Here is a 14,020-nt window from a genome sequence, read left to right as displayed (position 1 = left end):
AAACAATAGAGTATCCATGGATAGACAGTCATCTTCCAATTCACAGGGCTCCTAGGAGTATGTAGTCCTCTGCCCTTCTTCAGTCTCCCTCTTTTGTCGCTTTAAGACAGCCAGCCCGAAATCCTCATGTATCTTGTTTGCAGAAGCAAAGCACAATATAAGCGACAGCAGTGGCCAAGGTTTAACCCTGCCAGGGGGTGAAGATCACAACACATAATCAATGAGCATACCACAGAAATTCTGAAACAGGAAACCAGTTACTTACCCCATTATGAGGGCGGGAAAGGTATCCATGAAACAGGTACCCTGGGTAGGATAATCCTCGTCTCCGAGTCCTTAATAGAATTTAAACTTTCCATTACGTTAGCTAGGACATTTTTCATTCTATGTCAGGACCGGAGGAGAGGATTATGCTCGTTTAAAGATTGCTCACCACCAAGTGTGCCATATCCAGCACTGGTTTAAAATAAACTGCTTAAAGGTGGAGTCGGAAGACCAGTCTGCTGTGTTGAGAATGTCTTCCAGACGAGCTCCCAGGGCAAAAGCTTTAGATGCCATGGCCCCTCTGGCAGAGTGGGCACCAAAAGTCCGCAGGTCAATACCGGGTTCCTGCATCACCCAACGAAACCAACGGGCAATCGTGGGGGACGAGACTGCCTGGTGAGTTTTCTTGAGAGCAATAAGCAACTGCCGCTCACCTGGGGGACGGAACTCCTCCGACATTTCCTCATAAGCCTTAAGGCAGGCTACGACACACAGCTTAGAAGAGTCTGGGAAGGCAGGGTACAATATAGAGCTTGTCCCATACATTGTCCGCCTCCGGACGTGAACGTAACCCCGGAGGGAGAAAAGATCCTGCCCGAAACGTCCAGGGCTCGAACATCTGAAACGCGCTTGCAGGATATGAGGCAGAGGAACAGAGCCAGTTTGGCAGATAACTCCTTTCTGGACAGGAATCTTTTTGGCTGCCAGGACAAAAACAAATTGAGAACCTGATTAACGTCTCACAGTTGTGAGTAACAAGGCTCAGGAGGCAAAGAGAGGCAGATGTCCCAAAGGAGGTGATAAACCAAGGGATACTTACCCACCGGGGAGCCATCCACCATGATATGGCTGGCAGAAATGGCAGACCGGAATATATTAATGGTCCTATAAGCCAAACCTTCCTCCGCCAAGGCAGCCAAGAAATTTTGTATAGCCGTCACATCTGCAGCCACGGGATCAAAAACCCTGTTGCATACACCAGCAAACCCATTGTCTCCATGTGGAGCGGTACCTCTTGATTGTACAATCAGCCCAGGCCTTGGACATAAACTTCTCAGCCATTCACGAAAGGCCTGGGACCGTCCATTGTCCCCTGTAATCTGCCATACCATCAGTGCTAGGGAGCCCTGAGCGATGAGCGGGTGGGGAACTCCGTCAGAACTGAGCAGAAGAGTCAGAAATCAGGGGAGTGGGATTGGAAAAACCCACGAAAGTTCCAGAAGAACCGAAAGCCAGACTTGAGGTCTCCAGATTGGCTATATCAGCACCACACATCTCCTCTCTGGTGATGAACCTGGGGGGAGACCCTCTTTAACATGGTGAATGGGGAAAGGCATACCCTGTCTCCTCCCTCCAATCCTGTAGGAATGCATCTGTGGAAGTCGCTATAGGATCTGGTCTCCCACTGAAGAACCGGGGAAGCTGGTAGTCCAAGCGGGAGGTGAAGAGGTCCACTGAGAACGGGCCCCAGATGCTCTGAAGGTCCGCAAAGACTCCCAAATGAATTTTCCACAGGCTCACGTCATGAAAATGGCGCGAGTGGAAATCCGCCACCTGGTTGTCCTGACCCGGAAGATACTCCGCAGTCACTGAGGCATGAAGGTCCAGGCAGTACTGCCAGAAGTTCGCTGCCAGGTCCGACAGAGCTCGCAAACGTGTGCCCCAAAGATGATTGATGTACCGGACGGCTGAAATGTTGTCCATCTTGAGGAGAACACAGGATCGGACTGAATCCTTGGTCCAGCACTTGATCCCAAAAGAGCCCGCTGGAGCTCCAAACAATTGATGGGCAGTTGCTGCTCCTGTGGAGACCACACACCTCCGGTAGCAAACTCTCCACACCGCTTGCCCCAGACGGTTTTGCTGGCGTTAGATTCGATAACAAGATCAGGCGCGGAACCGAAGATCGCTCGCCCATTCCAGGCTTCCATATTGGCAAGACACCACTGGAGCTCCCCTCTGGTGTCGGCTGAGAGGGTCACCTTCCGAGAGTAGGATAGACCCCTGCGAAGATGGCGGGCTTTGTGGCGCTGGAGGGCCCTGTAATGCAGCGGGTCCGGGAAGATCGCCTGGATGGAGGCCGAGAGGAGCCTCACGATCCGGGCAAGTTGCCGGAGAGACAGGCAGGATTGCGCAAGGTCTCTCCTGATCTCGTGACAGATCTTCGTCAGTTTCCGAGATGGAAGGTTGAGGTGGACTCCACTGAGCTGATCATAAACCCTAAAAAAAACACCTGAGCTGGCACAAGGGTGGACTTTACCTTGTTGACCATGAAGCCCAGGCTCTGAAGGAGGTTAATTCTAGATTCCTGCCGAGCAGTCTAATTCAACTTCATATATTCTGAAGAAGTACAATGTGAAATTTACATCAAAATTATTAAATCACTGGTATAAGTACAATAGTCCCAATTCTCATCCAGACACCCGAATCTTGAAATGCGTTTGATCCAAGTTTTAATTTCCAAGTTTCAATGTTCTTTCAAATTGTCCTTAATTCAATCATAAAGTATATTTGGTTCCAAAGTTCATTCCAATTATTCCACAAAATTCAAAGAACATCCACTGCAGCCAACACGTGTTTCGTTGGGCATTTATCTCATGCCAACCAACTTCCTCAGGGCTGCAAGCCAAATTAAAAACATATAAGCTCCTTTGAAAACATATATCAACATTATTGTTGGTGTGTAGAAAAGAGATTATATCAATTAAAAAATCACCGCCTAAGTGAGTAGGAAAACATAGTGCCCTTTTTAAGGTGACTAATATTATCCTCAATAATCGCATGTGGATCCCGGTGTCACGTCAAAGGCAACAGCTCAACAGTCAGGTATTCGCCAAATTCTTATCAATAATACAAATGGAAGAAAGTATCATTTTTTACCTAAATCAAGAACCAGTATTCTCCAGCCTCAAAATCCTTGCAGCAAAATATATGTACAAAGACTATACAGTATCTAGAAATAACACAGGAAAACTTTTAGTTCTGTCACCACTAACTGTCCATTGTTAAATAAATCATCTTCCCAAATTGTTAGTCAAGTTTGTTAATAATAAAGATGTGGTACCTCTGCACTTCTTTACTCCCACGTTGTTTAGTGTGATAGTATTATAATTATAATTTCTGCAAATCTGTCACGAAAGAATTCAAATATCAGACTCCTGCTACTAGGTGCATTCAATTACTTACATTTACAACATGATCTATCCTTACCAGTATATTGATGTATATGCATCTAAGTTTCTGATCCCGTAATATCCGTTAAGTTTCTGAATTATTTCTCGGGTCTATAATCAAAAAACCACACTATCAGGGGACGACCCTGTGTGTAACATATAAAGACGCTATAAATTCAAAATTATCAAAAACGCCTCTTACCTATAACCCGGCTCCAGTATATTGATGAGTAAGCGTCTAAATTTCTAATCCCGTAGTATCCGTTATGTTTCTGAATTCTCGGGTCTATAATCAAGAAACCACACTATCAGGGGTCGGCTCTAATATAGTATATACAAACTAAGTTAAATTTAACAAACTACCTCTTACCTATAACCCAGCTCCGGTCACGGCGTGTGTCTCCGCCTGTCACCAAGTATCGGCGTGCATCATAGGCGCCATCTTGTTTAAGTATATAGTTTCTTACGCGTGAAAACGAAGCACGCCCGCGAATTTCACGCCATCTTTGCGTGGTTCGTCGGTCCATGCAGAGTATCTAGTTCTTCCCTCAATAGTGGTTCAGTCATTGTTATTGTCATTTGTTGACAATTGTACACGAAAAATATAAAATTAGTAATCATAAGCGTACCGTGTTTACAATTTCAGGCAAACCGGTCACGGTCTAGTATAATGTACCAATATTGAGCCGTAAATCGATGGCAACGAACCTATTTATTTTATTTTTATATCAACAAATTTATATAGATAATTTTTAACCATTGCCTGTTTCCCCAAGGAACTTGCGCTGCATTATCAAAGCAGTATATTTACCCGAATAAAATACGTCGCCATCTTGGAGTGGGATATCAATATCACCATTCCCACAGTAAGTATGTTAGTTCATTATTTAAGTGGTGACATAACATCCAGCGTTCCGTGTCATTCCTGTAACAATATTTGTGATAATATTATAAATGCAGTTAATAATAAAGGAAAGTCAAGGATAATAGGGTAGTGACATCCACATTTGAAGTTCCTATTAACATTAATTCAATTATAATCATTAGTGTTACAGGTACATTAAGGTACATATAAGAGCCAAATCATATACAGTTACATTTTCCCAGTTCTATTATATAGTTAGTCTCCCAAAAAGTACTGTAATTCTGTATCCATATTAAGTCCTTCTTCTACAGCCCGAAGTACCATAATCCAACGTGCCTCTCTGCGTCTAAGCTTAAGTACTCTATCTCCTCCACGTTTATCAAGAGTCACTTGTTCGATACCATGATATGAAAATCTATGATTCCCAATATCATTTCTATTCTGAATAGAGTGCGATGCTATAGGGTACCTTGTGTCACCATTCTTTAGTGCCCGATAGTGTTCAATCATACGATCTTTGAGTCTCCTGACTGTACTCCCCACGTAAATCTTGCCACAAAGGCAGGCAATGACATATATCACAAAAGTAGATTCACAGTTAATGAAAGAGTCTATATGGTGGGTGCCTGTATCATTATACTCAAATGTAACAACTTTTTTCTTTGCCCACCAGCATGAGCTGCAATTGCCACAGTAATGAAAGCCTTTTGGACGGGCACGTAACCATTCACTCTGATCACAATATATTGTTGGTTTTGGGTAGCTCGGGCTAACAATGTTCGCAATAGTCATCCCTTTTCTAAAAGTGATGCTAGGTTTCTCCGTTAGATAAGGTTTCAGATCTTTATCATTATACAGGATATGCCAATACTTCCTCATTATACTGAAAATTTTATTGCTTCCTACACCAAAATTAGTGATCATTCTAATTATTTGTTTATCCACTCCAGTATCACTCTTGTCTTTTGACTTCAGTGTCATATCTCGTTTGAGTTTCTGCACTCTGTTAATAGCTTTATTAACAATATTGTTTGCATAGCCTCTATTTCTGAACCTTATCTTCATGTCCTTTACATTCACATCAAAATCAATGTCTTTGGAGCAGTTTCTTCTCGCTCTGATCATTTCGCCATAGGGGATTGAATTGATTTGGCTCTTGGGGTGGCAACTATCCGCTCTAAGAAGTGCATTGCAGCTAGTTCCTTTGCGAAACATGCGACTGGATAGTTTATTTTCATCCACAAATAGTTCAATGTCTAGGAAGGTCAAACTCTTTTTATCGTAATGTGTAGTAAACGACATATTAAGGTCGTTAGTGTTAAGATACACAAAAAATGACTCTAGTTCATCAGTAGTACCTCTCCAGATTAGCAAACAGTCATCAATAAACCTTCCCCAGTAATATATATGGTCTATCCATTGGCTGCCCTTTGGGCCCCAAATCCACTCCGCCTCCAGTCTCCCCATAAAGAGGTTCGCGAAGGACGGAGCAAATTTGGAACCCATCGCAGTTCCAATCTTTTGTTTGTACCAAGTAGATTCAAAGAGAAAGTAATTATTCTCCAAGACCATTCTTGTCATTTGCAATAACATAGATGTGTGGTCCAAATACTCTGCTGGTCTATTGTTCAAGAAACTCTCTATTGCTGCAATCCCTTTGTCATGATCAATATTAGAGTATAGGGATACAACATCTAAAGTTACAAGGATCATGCCATCATCCCATACTATATCGTTCATTATATTGAGGACATGTTTAGTATCCTCAATGTGGGATGGTAGGTTTCGTACGAAAGGTCTTAAATATGAATCCACAAATTGGGATAGCTTCTCTGTTGGTCCCCCAATCCCCGAGATTATCGGTCTACCTGGTGGTTTGTTCCTATCCTTATGTATTTTAGGTAAACAATACATGCATGGGGCTTTTGGTGATTGTATTTTCAGAAAAAGAAATTCATCATGGTCCAAAAGACACTTTTCATACCATTCTTTAAGTCTTGTATTAATTGTGCCTTTGATCTGTTCTAGTGGATTGGTGATTACTTTCTCATAATATTTGTTGTTGCCAAGCTGAGATAAGACTTCATTATTATAGTCTGTACGATTCATCACAACAATGTTGCCACCCTTATCAGCATTTCGTATTATTAGGTCTGGGTGATCAGTCAATTGACGGAGTGCCTCCCTTTCATCTATTTTTAAATTGTCTGGAAATTTTCTCTTAGATTGTCGTTCTTTCTTGATCATATTATCAATCTCCAAAGTAACTGATTGAAGCCCAGGCTCTGAAGGAGGTTGACAGCTGTCTGAAGCTGCAGCGATAAGGCTCGGGGATACTGAGCCATCAACAGAATGTCGTCCAGGTACACAATCAAACGCATACCGGACACTCGCAGCCGTTCGATCACTGGCCAAAGGACCTTGGTGAAACACCAGGGTGCGGAAGACAGGCCGAAAAGGAGAGTGGTGAACTTTTACACCTTTTCCCACCAGGGAAACCGCGGAAATCACATGTGGGGGGAAAATGGGGATCGTAAGGTAGGCATCCTTCAGATCGAGCCGCACCATCCAGTCGTTGGGTCTGAGGAGGTCGGGCAGAAGATGGATCCCCTCCATCTTGAAGTGGAGGTATACGAGCCACCCATTGAACTCTCGCAGGTTTATGACTGGACACTGGGTTCCGTCCGCCTTGTCCACTAAAAAGAGGTTGCTGAGAAAACCTCTGGGATGTGAAAGGGACTCCACGATCGCCCCTTTGTCTAGAAGAGAGGAAACCTCTTGGAGGACCACCAAGGTGTCTGAGGCCTAGAAGGATAGAGGGCGCGGAGGGACCCGTTGCGAGGGCTCAACGTGAAACTCTATGTCAAACCCCCGGACAGTCTGCAGAACCCAGGCCTCCCCTGGGACAGAAGTCTAGACCTGGAAAAAACACACCAGACAGCCCCCCACTTTTAGAAGAGAAGAAGGGAGAACACTCACCAGAAGAGTTGGAGGCTCCACCGCCTCGGTGTTTACCTCGACGTCCGCTGGCCGGGTAAAAGTTGCAGAATCTGGCCTGGTCTTGATAGTGTGCGTACCCGGAGCCTTGCCCCCTGCCCTGATTAGGACGGCCGGACGAGCGGTCCCTGCCTCGTCCGGCTCCCCGGAAAACCCAAGGGTGGAAGACCTTGAGGATGGAAGATTGAGCCCTGTCTAAGGACGTAAATGCATGGACAAATCTGCCCAACTCTTTAATAAAGGGCTCTCCGAAGAGACCCCCTTGGGCCACGGAGAGAGCTTCCGAGTCGGCCAAGTCCCTGAGCTTGGAGTCAACCTTATTGAGTAAGCTCCTGCGCCTTTCCTTGGTAATCGCATAGTTGCCATTCCCCAGGAAGACTACCACACATTGGGCCCAGGCTGACAGATTCTCGGGAGAGATAAGGGACCCAGACTGTTTGGCCTCCTCAGTCATGTCCAATATTTTCGTAGCGGGCCTAGGACATTGAGGAGCTTGTCCTGGCAAGCACGCCAGGATCTGTCGATATCCCTCTTGGGGTCCTTAACAAAGTTTTGAAGAAAAGTGTCCATGCCTGGATCTATATCCGGGGTAACCGCCACTTTCCCTTCCAGCGAAGGGCGGGGACACTCAGCCCTTAGGCAGTTTCTGGCTGTGGCCTTTAACGGTCAGCAGATCCTACTGGCCACGTACTGAGCCACTTTTTCGGAGGGGGCCAAGTCAGATGATCTGCGATAAAGAATGTCGTCAGAGTCGAGCATGTCAGATCAGAGGTTCTGCGAGTCAGACGCAGGGCCAAGCGGGCCAGGCACCAGGGACGGGATGGACCAGCCTCGTCATCCGCATCGCCTGTCACATTATCCCCTGGGGCCACTTTGCTTGCTAAAAACGCCTGCTTAAGATGACTGAAAGCGTCCAAGTCCACCCCGGAGTTCCTAGGGCGTTTAGCCGGCAAAACTGTGAATCGGCGGGGTCTCCGCCGGCGCCGGGCAAAGGAGCAGGAAGGGCAAGGGACACCCGGCTATCTTTTCGCAAGCCTGCTCAATGCGGCAAGATAGTGGTCCTCTAAGGGCGCCATGGCCTGCTCTACTCCCTTATGTATGGGATCATCCACAACATCGTAAAAGTCCTCATCCACTGGAGGTAAGTGAGGGGATCCTCCTCCGACTGATCATCCTGGTAGGGCTCATCCTGATACACTTCCATTAGCACGGAAGATGAAGTGAGGTAAGTGGAGGTAAGTGAGTAGATGAAAGAGGGGGTAACCTCAACTAATGGGGGCTGGATGTCAGCCTGAATGCAAAGCGGGCGGTGCTCGCATTTAAACTGGGCAGAACCCTGGAACTGTAAGCCCTGGTGTAGTAGAAACAAAGGGCAGCCTGCCAAAATAATGTGTCCCAATATAGACACCATAGAGAGCCTGGCAAAGGCCTAGTTAATTATAGACCCCCACAAGGTGGGAAACACCGCTGACCTAAACACTGCCTAATAGCAGGTACCGATTCGCCATGTATACGCGAGCATACACGGGGGGCGTTAAATGACAGAAGCACTAGTAGTTTCCCGAATCACGATATCCAAGGGGGAATTCTCTCCTTTGACTTAAGCTATTTTTATCCACCGGCTCCCGTAGTGGTTGGTAGTGGGAGAACATCTAACTGATCATATGAAAGTAATTATTTGCAAACAGGGATTCGCTGCAGTGTCCCATCGGCTCCTATAATGTATAGAGGTTCACTCCTTAACTACCCACACAGTGATCGCCCAGCAGGGAACTTATTCAACGTTCCAACCATTAATCGCTTTGAACCGCTGTCTGATCTGGGGTGGGTGGATTGACAAACAAGGGATAAAGTAATAGTGACAAAAAACTACTGTAAAGGAGGGTCTATAGGGGAAACAAGTTTAGAGACCTAATAAATATCCTATCCCCCAATCCAACTATAACACAAACACAAGGGATACTATAGGTCTTTAGTAAGCTCAATATTGTATGTCAAGTGTAAGATGGAGCATGCATGGACTAGTGTCTGATCAAAATGAGGAAAAATAAGAGAAAGTGTGAGAACAAGACAGAAATACTCCTATCAGCCCACCGCTTGGCGGAATATCGTCATCTGGGATTTTTTGTAAACAGACTGGTATCCGTTAGGTCTCTCACCTGGTGATATTGTGAGAAGACCTACCAACAGATCCTCCATTGACAAAGACCATATATGAATAACATGGCTAGATGGGAGAAGTTGCAGTGAAATACCAGTGGAAAGAAAAAGTGAGATAAAATTACCTAATGTGATGCCAAGACAAGCTACTTTATTTGGGGGGTCATCACAGGGGTAATATTAAAAGCAACAGTATAAGGATAGTGTTCAAACAAATATCGCTATCAATCAGATGGAGCTGGTCGACATGTTTCAGCCTAACAAGGCTTTCTTCAGGACCTATGAGCTGAAATACTACTGCAGCATACACTATACAAGTTGACAATCACTTGATAGAGAGACCACAATTATTGCTCGAAGGGGGAGAACATGGCGACCGCAGGCTAGTGCGGTGCGCGCGCTGATCGTCTGAGCTCCTCTGGCATGGGGAAGCACTCCTCTCCGCTCTGTGTGATGATCGGGCACTTTTGAATTCCCGCTGTTTTCTGCTTTGTTTCCCCTACCTGACTCGGCGCGATGACCTAAACCGCCGGACCGACTGACTGCCATCGGATTGGGATAGCGGAGCGGAGCGAGGTCGGAGGCTGCCGGGCTAATTTCCCTCGCCAGTCCAGGTCCGCTTCGGAGGTCTTGGAGGTGTTACTGCCCGGCCCCCCCCCCCCCGGTCTCACGGCACCTGCTGACTGAAAACCGTTAGAGCTAGAACGGAGCTAGGACGGGAGAGCGGAGTCGGAGCAGCGGAAGTGTGCGGAAAGGGATTGCCGGCTCATTTCTCGTTTCACCTTTGTCTGATTAACCGGTACACCTCGGATGTGTTTCTCCCTGCCCTCCGGCAGCTCTCCGCCCCCTCAGAGTTTGTGGAGCAGAGCAGCCGTGGAGCTTTGCCAGGGTCGCTCGGCGCGAGGTCTGCTTAGAGGCAGACTTGAATGTGTGGGCTCCGGAGGCACAGTGGTTCAACTGCTACAGAAGCAGTCTGAGCCCACTATCAAGTCCCAGGCGCAAGCTGGTGCCGGCTTATCAACACACAATACCTGTGACAGTAAGGAGCCGCGGGTGGGGGTGTTTTTGCTTTCAGAGGGATCAGGGAAATCAAGTCTTGGCAGTAACAAGGGCGCTTCATTAGGGGTGGCAAGTAATCTCAACTCTGTAATTAATAATCTAAAAGAAATTAAAAGGGTCAGCCAGTCTTTACCGTTACCTCAGATTCACAGTGGAATCAAAGCAAAGTGGAGCTCCCCTTTCTTGACTTACTCATCATCCCCCTCGAAGGACATTTGGCTAGTAAACTATACCGCAAGCCGATGTCGAGGAATTCGTTACTCCGCTTCGACAGCAATCATCCCGATCCTTACGAGAAAACTTGCCCTTTGGACAATTTCTCACGGTTCGGAGGAATAGTTCTGAGCATGTAGATTTTGAAGTACAGTCACGAGAATTGGTGGACAAATTAAAACAAGGACAATATCCATCTGCCCTTATCAAAAAAGCACGGAAAAGGGCGTCCAACAATCCTCGAGAGGTTTTATTGGCTCCACCATTTGAGAAACCACCCTTGGAGAAACTCACTTTTGTGACCACCTTCAATACAGCTTCGACACAGGTTCAAAAAATAGTGCGTAAGAACTGGCGCATTCTCAACACTGCAGGCACAAGGATTCCACCGCCGCTTTTCGCTTTCAAGCGGAGTAAAAACTTATGTGATGAACTAGTTCACACGAGACCCCGGGGCATGATCTCTAACACTGTTACTCCATTATGGAACCTCCCGCCAGTGCAAGGGCACTATCCGTGTGGTACTTGTTCTGTGTGTCCACAGACAGAAAAAACCATGACAATCGACATAGGCACTCAACGTCCATGGATACTTAAATGTCACACAAATTGTAACAGCGAAAACGTTATATATTTGATCGCCTGTCCCTGCTCCCTTCGCTATGTAGGGATGACATCCAGAAAAGTTAAAATCAGAATACAAGAACACTTGAGCAGCATTAGACGCAATAGACAAGCAACTAATCATTTCCTCATAAAAAAACACATAGCTGAGGAAATGAAGTGGGTAGTTCTGGAACAGCCTTTCATCCCCAAACATGTTAAAGACATCTCCTGATATCTTTTCATTAATCATTTCCTCATAAAAAAACACAAAGCTGAGGAAATGAAGTGGGTAGTTCTGGAACAGCCTTTCATCCCCAAACATGTTAAAGACATCTCCCGATATCTTTTCATTAGGGAACAGAAATGGATTTTCAAGCTTCATTGCAATACCAATGGGTTAAACGATGAAATCCCATGGATACATATTTAGATTCTGATCGAGATCAATATAGAGTTGGGGCTTTGACTCTCTGACTCTCTGACTTTTTGACTTTGTCTGTCACTTAAGAGTGCCTTTCCATCTAGACGGCTTTGCCTTAGTTCTGCACATCATGCTGTGTTTTCAAGCACTGCGATAGGTCTCATGACGGACCTATCGGGTTTGCCGAAAATATTTGGCTTCCATTGAGCTTTTTGCATCATTTCCTGCCCTGTGACTATGCGAGTGTTTATGTGTAGAATAGCGTCCCGCAGAGCAGGCTGCTTTACGATCTTTTAAAGCTCGTTTTCCGGTTTTAAATAATTGAAATTGGTTCTTCTAACATAACCGGCCCAGTAATGTAGGTTTGTGGCGCTATACGAACAGGAATGTGCCCGTATCAACATTGCACCGAGTAAGATCTTATTGGTGGCTGTCATAGAATTGTTGGGACCAATCAGCTACTTGGTTACAGCCTCTTAACCAACCGGTGGTTGTCTTTCAAGCTAGTATTGTCCTAGCCTGTGACAGCATCACTTCCTCGTCTTCGTTTTCTTTTTTGGTCCATAATTTCCAGACGTTGAGTCTATTTTTTCCAACCTTGGATGAGATTCGGCAGGGACGCCTGGAACGACGGCGTTTTCACTGCCGAACATGGCAAAATAAGATTGGTTCTTGCGGGGGCCAATCAGATCGCCAGTACGGCCATACGAACCAATTGGCTCTGTGGACTTCAAACACGCACAGGTTGATCTATTCCGGCTATTTACAGAACATTTGAGCCGTGATTTTCAGCATTCTTTTGCGTTTATTTGCTCTGCACAGATTGCACTAACCAAACTGCAACATTAAACATCTGTGTTTAACGCTGACTACACCGTGGAAACATACTCGGCTGGACCATTCTGTCTCGACCAATCAAAAACCGTGTTGAGTAGTTTCCACTGTGGTCAGCTTTTGGGCTTTATAAACACCATCTTCACTGACTTCGGTACCTCCCCCTCGGCTCAGTTAAAGCCCGAGGTACCGACCGACAGGTTGGTTGCACGCTTCTTTTCTTCAAAAGCGTTTGACCTCCCTGCAGTAGTTCTATACTTTACGCTGGCTTTGTCTTTTGCGAACTCATCAATTTGGACTGCTTTCCAGGCCCTAGAGAGAGGGTGGTCCATTCTTTTACTTCACGAGCATACTTTTTTGGTGTTCCCTTTTTCAGTTAAGTGTCAGTGATCAGTCTGTCTGACCTGTGAAACCCATCTCTTGTCCACTGCTTTCTGTGTATGAAAAGGTAGTTTGAGGAAATGTAATAACAAACTTGGATTATTTAATCTTTTATTTTAATCTTTTGATTTGTTATTTTCAAGAGATTCATTTGAAAAATGGGTATGTTGTTACCTTTTCTCTATTTCCTCAGAGCGGGGCCTCTTTTAGACCTGAGCGAGCGCCAGGCGAGGCGAGGCCCTCCCCCCAAAAAATGTTTGGGTGAGTTTTTCACTGTTCTTTCCAATTAAGATTTGAAGCCAATATATGTGCTGTATAATATATACGATGCTGCTCTTGTATAATTTTTGCATGTATGTCCTGTGTCTGTTTTTTATAATTTTTAATAGAGGTGAGAATCTATTGACCTACTAGAAGGTACACAGTAGGCATCCACAATAATTGTGGTCTCTCTATCAAGTGATTGTCAACTTGTATAGTGTATGTTGCAAATCATAGGTCCTGAAGAAAGCCTTGTTAGGCTGAAACATGTCGACCAGCTCCATCTGATTGATAGTGATATTTGTTTGAACACTATCCTTATACTGTTGCTTTTAATATTACCCCTGTGATGACCCCCCAAATAAAGTAGCTTGTCTTGGCATCACATTAGGTAATTTTATCTCACTTTTTCTTTCCACTGTTATTTCACTGCAACTTCTCCCATCTAGCCATGTTATTCATATATGGTCTTTGTCACTGGAGGATCTGTTGGTAGGTCTTCTCACAATATCACCAGGTGAGAGACCTAACGGATACCAGTCTGTTTACAAAAAATCCCAGATGACGATATTCCGCCAAGCGGTGGGCTGATAGGAGTATTTCTGTCTTGTTCTCACACTTTCTCTTATTTTTCCTCATTTTGATCAGACACTAGTCTATGCATGCTCCATCTTACAATTGACATACAATATTGAGCTTACTAAAGACCTATAGTATCCCTTGTGTTTGTGTTATAAAGTAATAGTGAACAGTAATGAAAACCCTCTGTCTCCTCATGCAACGGCT

This window comes from Lissotriton vulgaris, chromosome 2_1 (assembly GCF_964263255.1).
Source record: "Lissotriton vulgaris chromosome 2_1, aLisVul1.2, whole genome shotgun sequence".
NCBI classification, from domain to species: Eukaryota; Metazoa; Chordata; class Amphibia; order Caudata; family Salamandridae; genus Lissotriton; species Lissotriton vulgaris.
This window is presented reverse-complemented; position numbering follows the sequence as displayed.